The 9,959-nt window shown below is 35.6% G+C and overlaps 1 protein-coding gene across 1 annotated transcript in view; it reads left to right on the top strand.

Annotated features, from left to right (window-relative positions):
* The window catches only part of LOC106870661 (neuropeptide SIFamide receptor), a 323,915-nt gene that overhangs the window by 70,235 nt on the left and 243,721 nt on the right, over positions 1–9,959 (top strand). The window lies entirely within an intron of this gene.

The following is a 9,959-nucleotide window of genomic DNA, read 5'->3' as shown; positions in this document are numbered from 1 at the left end:
GTGTGTGTGTGTGTGTGTGTGTGTGTGTGTGTGTGTGTGTGTGTGTGTGTGAAAGTATGTTACCTTCAGTTTTTTATTTATTTATTCAGTTCTTCCTGTAAGAAAGATGTTGGTTCCCTATAAATATACAAAATTCTATCGTCTTGCATAAATTTATCGGTCCGTTTACAAATTGTATTTGTCAGGTTTGGCTTTTTCCCCCGACTCTGTCGTCAAAGAAAAGCAAAACAATTGAAATAAAATATATACTGCGGCGATTTGATCGACTGAAGAAAGCGGAAAAAATAAAGAAAGAGCATTGATTGTGAGGTCCGTCATGGCTGTTGGCCACTGGCGGAAACAATTGAAAGAATGCAATACATAGTCCGAATAATAACTATTGACAAAAATTCAGACAAGATGTATGATAAATATTAGATTCTGCACTTGTAATGAGTCTGCTCCTCGATGTTTGTAGTGTTATGACATTCGCAGTTTTACGAAAACATATTTTAAAACCTATACTTGTACACGCTTACACACAAACACACACTACTCACACAGACACACACACACACACTCACACACACATGTATACATGACTATACAAGTGTATATAAATGTATATGTACGTATAGGAATATATTTCTATATATGATAAAATGTATTACATTATGTATTTCCTTACATATTTGTGTGTATATATGTACATACGTACATTTGTGTGTGGGAGGTGCGCGCACATCTGTGCGAAGGTAAATTAATTTAACCTTGTTCTATCTATGTCTTCACATATTTTTCGTATTCACTGCTGCGAGATTCCTTACTCCTTATTCTAGTCTTTTAAAATGCTTTGTCTCCGCAACATTCATATGAAAATGTGACAAGAATTTATTCACGCGTAAATCAATATCTCAAATTTGATTTGGATAAATGGTAGACCAAATTTTATAGTCTCTTATTCTTTTCATCTTTTATATTCTCTTTTTTTAAACAAAATCCTGCAAATTCAATTTCTGGAATATCTCTATATTGAGACGAAACGGGAAAACATTCATTGTTATACGCGTACATAACTCCTCTCTAAATCCTAAAAGTAAATAGTATGGACATGAAATCTACATTTAAAATATTTTTGATATTATTTTGGTCAATAATAAATATATTTCGTCTACGATATAAATTTATTTTTTCTATTTGCAAATAACCGTGGTGAAGTATAGAGTCACTGTCAAAAAAATTCTCGTGTACTGCTGGAAATTTATTTAGGTTTGAGGTATGAAATATAAGTGCATGCCAGTGATATATATAAGCATCTATTAATCGAAGTGTACTCCATTACGGTCGATCTTGCCAACCGATTTCGCACTAAAGGCTCAACGGAATGCTAGGTAACTGTCCGGTTGTGTACCCCTGTACTCTTCAGAAGTAGCTGTTATGGAATGATATATGACGACTGTTCTCTAATATTGAACGTGAACAGACACATCTGGTTTGTGGTTGTTGTGAGCAAAGATTAAAAATTTCACTTCTCCTATTCAGGTAGATGTCGGGTGCTGAGAGCTCTTTAAAATCGCTCTTTTCTCAGCCAGGTATAATGTGCACGTCCTGCTACTACTGAAGTACACTATACATATCTCTAGAATCCTCCACTTAATGCTGCACTCGTTGGTGCTTTCATTTAATGATCATGCGTGCTTTGCCAGGATTGTGGCGTTGCATCTCTCTGAGATTTGAAGGAGGAATTGTGGCTGATATAACGGGTTCTGAAGGGGCATTCAGTTGCTTCAACGTACTTTTGCACGTTTGGTTTCTCATTTGGTCCTATTGTTGTTACCTCAGCCTTGTATATGACGTTTTCCATATTACAGTGACCGTTCAGTGAACTTGTTGAGTTACATGGACATCCTGCTCCTTTCTCAATTTTGAGCCTACCTACTAAGATTTTTTCGTGTGCCTATTAAATATTTTACTGAATCCACGTGCAAGAGGAAAGTATTTGTCTACTAAACTAAGGAACATCTTACGTACTAGGATTTTAACATTTAAAGTGAAGGGCAGTGTAAACCACAATACTTTTCGGTGGCGTTTTCTCTGAGAGAGGTAAGAGTCTGCCGTATAACAAATACATTCCTTGAAACAGCTGGCGCTGGAGCCTCGTCATAATGTATTTCAGGTCATAAGATTGTACAAGTGAAAACCCTGGCTCTTACGTACGTCACATCTAAGTCGAAAATAAATATTTATGAAAAATTCCTTATTCTAATTTAAACGTTGTTTTTGAAACGTTTAGTGACTGAGCTTCACTAAATATTTTATCAGTTTGTTTTACTTATTCATAACTATTTCCAACAATTTCTTTGTCATATTATCTTTTCATTTGCTGGCAGTTTATTTTGGTCTGTTTGTCTCCTTATTCTTTTCCATACATTGTCACATTTATAAGTTTTGTCTGTAAATCTTCCTTCAATCACAGCGCCATAATTTCCTTGTCTTCCTCCGCGCCTACTCATCGCACACAATTCATGTTTTATTGTTTTTATTTTCTATATATTTACGCTCATATTTAGTTATTTTCTGTACAATTAAAGCAATACATGCATATACACATGTGTGTTTTCAAGTGTGCATTTACATGCACACTTGAAAACACACACACACACACAAAGTAACACAAATATACACACAAAACAACACACATTCGTACACATACAAGCACTTCTTTTTCATTGTCATGACTTCTTTTATTCAAGTTTAAAATTAGCAATTATTCCTACATTTTTCTCGAAATCAAAAGATATTCAGGAATAAAAATATTATTAACCCCCTAACCACTGGACCATAAACTTTTACCAGTACGTTAACACCTGGTCATCATATTAATTTCTGATGATGATGATGATGATGATGATGATAATAATAATAACAATAACAATAACAACAATAACAATAATAATAATAATAATCATAATGAACAAAAAGTATGCAGGCGAGGCTCATACGGATGCAAAGATCAGGTCTGAATTAATCGCATGATCCTTGAGAACTGTCATAACAAGCGCAGAAATCTGAGCTCTTCATGAATTGATTATAAAAAAGCCTTTGACAGCATGCCACATTCGATGACTCTGAAATCGCTGGACATTTTCAAAATTTCTCCTGTGATTTCAGATTTTTTAAAGTATAATATGTCACTATGGAACACGAAGATCCAATTATATCATTCTAATGAAGTATTGCGCTCAAACAATATTAGCATAAACTGTGGAATTTTCCAAGGTGAATCATTTTCACCACTAATTTTCTGCATATCACTAATACCACTCTCAAGTGAACTGAATAGAACTGGGTATGGCTACAAAATTGACAACAGGAAAATAAGCCATCTATTTTATGTGGATGAGCTTGAAGGACTACTACACACTGTGAAAGGATTCAGTGATGATATTGGGATGGAGTTTGGCCTTCAAAAGTGTGCCAAGCTACTTTTAAGAAAGGGAAACTGGTAAAGTCAAATTCAATATAATTAGGTGTCGAAACAGTAATAAAAGAACTTGAGCAGGAACAAACCTATAAATACCTAGGAATAAATGAAGGCTCTGGTATTCAGCATGCAAGCATGAAAGAGAAGGTTAGGAAGGAATGTTATAGAAGAGTTCGAGCAATTCTGAAGTCTGAGCTGAATGCATATAATAAGGTGTTAGCCATAAATTCCTTCGCAGCTCCAGTTGTTCTTTATAGCTTCAATGTCCTTAACTGGAATTCCAGTGAAATAATGAAAATTGATAGAAAAATCCGCAAGCTACTGACTTGTAATAAGATGCACCATCCAAAGGCAGACGTGGATCGTCTTTACCTTCCCAGAGCTGAGGGGGGTCGAGGCTTCATCCAGCTTGAACTTACATACAAAACCACCACAATCGGTCTGGCCAAATACCTTGAAACAACCAACGATTGGATGCTAAAACTTGTTGAAAAACATGAAAGACCGAAAAAACTATTCTGAAAGAGCCAAAAATTCGCTACTGATCTCTTGGATACCCACCACATTGATCAGGTTGAAGGAAATGCACCAACTGCTGCTGCAAAGAAAATAAAATTAATTGCAAGGACAAAAGTACATGAAAAATTAGTTAGCAGATGGGACAGAAACCTCTGCATGGCAAGTATGTGTCCCGTGGCAAACAAGCTGACGTCGACAAGAAACAGACGCATTAATGGTTACGAAGCTCAGGACTAAAAGCAGAGAGTGAAGGTTTCATATTAGCAGCTCAAGACCAAAGCTTATTAACCCGGAATTACCAAGCCAATGTGATAAAAAATGGAGCTGACCCAAAATGCCGATTCTGTAATCATGGGATTGAAATTATAGACCACCTAATCTCAGAGTGTAGAGTCTTAGCACCTGTAGAATATAAAGAATGACATGACACAGTCGGCCAGTATTTGCACTTGACAATATGTCGGCATTATAAAATCAAAACCGCTGACAAATGGTATAAACAGCATCCGGAAGCTGTGACTGAGGCAGAAAATGTGTCGATTCTCTGGGACTTCCCCGTGCATACCGAAAAAACTATTAAAGTTAATAAGTTGGATATTATTATAAACTATCAGACAAAAATGGTGTGTTTATTAATTGACATGAGTATTTCTTGCGATCATAATATGGCGGCGAAAGAATTTGACAAGATCAGTCAATATAAAGACTTGCTAATAGGAAGTGAAAAAATGTGGCATCTCAAGGCTACTACCGTACCAGTGATTGTAGGATCTCTAGGAATGATAAAAAAGGTACTGAAACGTATTTGAAAATGATACCAGGCTTACCATCCCTACAGGAAGTGCAAAACATTGTGTTAACCGGAAAGTCGCATGTACTGAGAAGAGCATTATCGCTGTGAAAACTACATCCATTCATGAATTTATTTCTTTATTAATTTTTTTTAAATACATATTTTACCTTTGTATTTGCATGTGTAAACTAGGAATGCATACAATGAGCTTCTCTGCCCTAGGTGTACGGAAAACACTCGGCGAGAAATAGAAGAAAATTTGAAGAAAGAAGAAAAACAACATAATAATAATAATGATAATAATAATAATAATAATAATAATAATAATAATATGCGAAAGACACATGCGAAGTCAACAATGGAAAGTTTACAAATTATAAAATATGAGCGTAACAATATAATATGTGTAACAATAAAATATAAGTGTAGATACGTAAATTGATTAATTGCGCACACACTTGAATATCTACACAATCATACATACATTTTAAAACCCATAGGACTACACATACATCCCAATGTTTACACAAATACATGAAATTTACAGGACACACATACACAAATATTAAAGCACTTGTCACAAACGGAGCAGATAAAAAAAAACGAAACAATTGTTTTCGAACTAACACAGACAGGGTGAACAATTCATAAGTTTAAAGACACCACAAAAAACTATGCCCGGAGATAAACCTGTCAACAGAGAAATATAGGTTAATACAGATCGATTAGCCTTATGAAGCTACGTTGCGAGCTATGTTTTCATTCAGAGTACTCGGAGACGGTGTTGTCTCAAAAAATTAAACCTATACAGACCAATCCATCCCCTAATGTCAACGTCCAAGCTCGTCATGCCTCAATGATATCAAAGCAAAATACAAATCGAATATGCCGTCAACAGGAACAACAAAGCCCGCGCATCGCAGTGAGGAACCAGACTGGTTACGAAACACAGGAGCTGGAAGAACCCCACAGCCGAATATTCCAACATATGGTTCTCCACGCTCGTCATCAAATAACGAAAAGAAAAATAATGAAAAATGGCCTAGGGAGAGATAGTAAAGGAGTTCTTAGAGCCTTCTATCATACCATGTATTTCCAAAAAAATAACTCTAATACTGAAAAAACATACCTAAACTGGAGACAGAAGCACCTTGAAGTAAGATCCTACATAGACAGTAACAAACTTGCCAATGTCAGAAGAAATATTATTAAAAAGAAATTACTAACTCAATATGAGATTGACCAACTTAAACAATAAGTAAGGGGTAAAGGGAACGAAGCTGCAGCTAAAGAAGATACTACAGGGGAAATAAGTATAGGCCAATCCAGGTCTGTTGAAAATGCAGTAATGATAGAAAGAGTCAATGTAGCTGTTAAGTGAAGTGACATACACTCTGAACCAACGCGAAAGCAAATGAAAATCAAATAGATGAAGGAAGTCACACAGAAATTGACCCAACTGAACTAGACGATCTGCACCCGCGAAAATCACAACGATTCTATGTGATGAAAAGATTAGAGCGTATTCAACATCAGATTCAGCTACTTATGTCTGGCATAGGATGTTTTGAAAAACCTTAAATTTGACAAGCCTATGAAACCAACAAAAATCCAAGAATTGAAGAAAAAATATATGAAAACCATACTTGACATCGATACCACCATAGAAACTATCAAGCAAATAGTATGTACTAAAGCTGCCTGCATACCAAGGTATAAAAAGCGCGTTAGATTCTTCAAGAACAACATGTTCAAAAATAACCCAAAATAATTTTACAGGAGGATAGGGAAAATACCAATTACAGTAAAGTCTGTTCCATCAAAAGAAGAAGTGCAGGAATTTTGGAATAAAATTTGGGCAGAAGAAAAAAACACACAATATAAAGGCCTCCTGGGTTGATAGAATATCTACTGACTTAGACTCCTTAGAAGAGCAAAATGGGAGGGTATCAAGGCAGAGGATGTAACATCTGCTCTCAGGAAGTCAAGCAAATGGAACCCTCCAGTAAAAGATAACATCCCTAACTTCTGGTCCAATGCCTTCCCAGAGTACCATGAATTGTTAATTAAACTTTACAACAATATTTTGCAATAACCTAGTCTAATTCCCTCTTGCCTAATGGTATTACATTCCTACTTCCAAAAAAAATGAAGAAACAAGTGAACCAAAAAATTATAGACCCATAACCTGCTTAACAACAATGTATAAAATACAAACATCTGTCTTGACTGAATATACCTATAGTCTTTTATAAATAGTGACTCATTCCCTAATGAGCAAAAGAATGTAAACGTGGTTCGTATGGTTGTAAAGATCAACAGCTCATCAATAGGATGATCTTAGACGATTGTCACAAATGATACGAAAACTAGTTGATAGCCCGTGTAGACTATAATTTTTGATAGTCTACCACATAGCTGGATTAAGTAATGTCTGGAAAAGTATAAAATAGCACCTACTCTGCGATATGTCTTGTCATGGAGAACCACTCTGATTTTGAACTGTGAGTCTGTTAATGCTGGAGAAGTAAGAATTTCATGTAGCATTTTCCAGGGTGATTCTCTATCACCACTACTCTTTTGACTAGCGTTAGTACCTCTCTCTAAATTTCTCGATGATGTACAATATGGCTGTATAATGTTCGATAAAAAATATATATCAACTCTTTTACATGGATGATTTAAAGCGCTTTGTAAAAAATGACCAACAACTACAGGGCTTACTAGCGATAGTTAAACAATTCAGTGATGACATCAGGATGCAATTTGGCATCGATAAATGTACAAAAGCTACCTTTATCAAAGGAAAAATGACAGAAACATCCAACGTTAATCTTGACCAGCAGAATGTCATAAACAGGAGTTAGAGCCAGCAGAGAGCTATAAATACCTAGAGGTAATTGAAGGTGATCCATCAAACATTCAATAATGAGGGAAAAGATCAGAAGCGAATGTTATTGCAGGGAAGACAGCTGAATGCAAGAAACAGGATCGAATGGATCAATAATTTAGTCATATTGGTCGTGAATTACAGTTTCAATATCACTAACTGGTTAATTACTGAAATGAATAATTTGACAGAAAAATACGAAAATTTTTGATAATGCATTGAATGCAGATATAGAACGACTTTATCTGCCAAGAAAAGAGGGTGGCCATGGACTTTTACAACTGGAAATAACAATGAAGATTGCTGCAATTGGCCTAAACACCTACCTGAAAAGCTCTGATGACTGGATATTAAAACTTGTCTCAAAGCAGGAAAACATCATATTCAGTAACAAACAGCGAAAGGAATACTTAAGTGAGTTCCAAATATAACAAATCCCAGAATTAGAGGTACTGGAGACAAGCACAGAAAAAGCTAAGCGTATGAAAATCCGTTCTAAAACTGCTGCCTTAGATATTCTCACTGATAAATGCCAAGAAAAATCTCTCAAATACCTAATGAACCCAAATAGACTTAATGGTTAGTGCCTTCAAAGGTTAGTGTCTTCTGGCTTAAAATCAGAAACAGAAGGGTTTATCATAGCGGCCCAAGATCAATGCCTACCTACAAGGAACTACCAGGCCAACATATTAAAGAATGGCAGTAGCCCATGTTTGCAGAAATCTTGACCTTCCCCATCATAAAAACTGTTGGGAATACAAACCACATCCAGTGCTTGAAAATGATCACATCTCACTCTTCTGGAACTTTCCCGTTCAAACTAACAGAAAGTTGGATGCAAATAAGCCAGACATTATATTGAAAATATTCAGACAAAAATTATGCCCCCTCCTTGATATGACTGTCCCAATCGACATAAACGTATCTGTCAAGACCTACCTCTTTATCTGACTCCCCTCCTGAGCAAGTATAAAAATCTTGAAATAGAAATTGGCAAAATGTGGAACCTCAAGACAAAAACAATAACGGTTGTCATAGGTGGCCTAGGAATGGGTGCAAAAAGGGCTGACTCCTAGCTAGTTCACATACCAGGAAACTCCCAAATGGCAGAAATTCGAAAGATAGTGCCCATGGGAACTGCCCATACCCTACGTAAAATACTGTGAAATGTAATCTTAAATTTTGAAACAAAGTTATACTTTTATAATTTTTTCTTAAAAATTATCTACAACAATACTATGTGCAAAACCAAATATATTACGCCCTAGGGATACCACCATCTTAAACACTAAACTTGTTGACTCTTGGGGTTACTGGGTGAGACTTAGAGTCAACATGTAATAATAATAATAGACAGAGCTGGGACCTATATACACTGGAAGCTATGCCAACACTATGGAATAACAACAGAAAAAATATGGTATAAACACACGCCAGAAAAGGTCACAGAAAACGAGAAAGCAACCATACTCTGGGATATGCTAATACACACAGATAGAGAAATTAAGGCAAATAGACCAGATATAGTTGTCAAAGATCATGAAGGAAAAAAATGCTTTCTAATTGATGTATCAATACCAGCAGATGACAACGTTTCCCTAAAAGAAGCGGAAAAACTTTCAAAATACAAAGACTTGGAAATAGAGGTAACTCGAATGTGGAATCTAAAAACAGAAACAATCAAAAACACCAGGACTTACAAATATATATAACAAACAGAAAATTGCACTACTGGGCACTGCACACATCCTACGCAAAACACTTTCAATACAGTAACCATAAGAGCATCACAGCAAACCACAGCACATACCCAAGGCACAAAGAGCTGTGTTCGGTAGTGAAGTAAAAGCACATTATAAAAATAAAACTACTGAACAATAATAATAATAATAATAATAATAATAATGTTTTGGAAGAAGACAATCAATCTAATAGTTTCATGACAGATGGACAAATGGCAATCTCTTTTACAGAATAAAGTCAAGGCTACAGGAGAACGCTAGCGACATTATTTGCAAACTTAGAACGGTCGATCGGGAGAAACTGAACCAAGAAAAGAAAAATGTGAATGAAATTCTGAAATATATCAGAACAAAAGACATCACAGTGACAAATAATTTGATCAAGGCAGCAAGTATTGTTATAGCAGAAAATGTTGATGTCACACAACAGGCAGCCCGGTCAGTGATTCGAACTCACAACCTCGCGACCGTAAGTTCGACGCTCTAACCAGTGGGCCATGCGCCTTCAATATATATATATTTATATATATATATATATATATATATATATAT

This window comes from Octopus bimaculoides, chromosome 2, assembly GCF_001194135.2.
Source record: "Octopus bimaculoides isolate UCB-OBI-ISO-001 chromosome 2, ASM119413v2, whole genome shotgun sequence".
Taxonomy (NCBI): Eukaryota; Metazoa; Mollusca; class Cephalopoda; order Octopoda; family Octopodidae; genus Octopus; species Octopus bimaculoides.
This window is presented reverse-complemented; position numbering and strand designations above follow the sequence as displayed.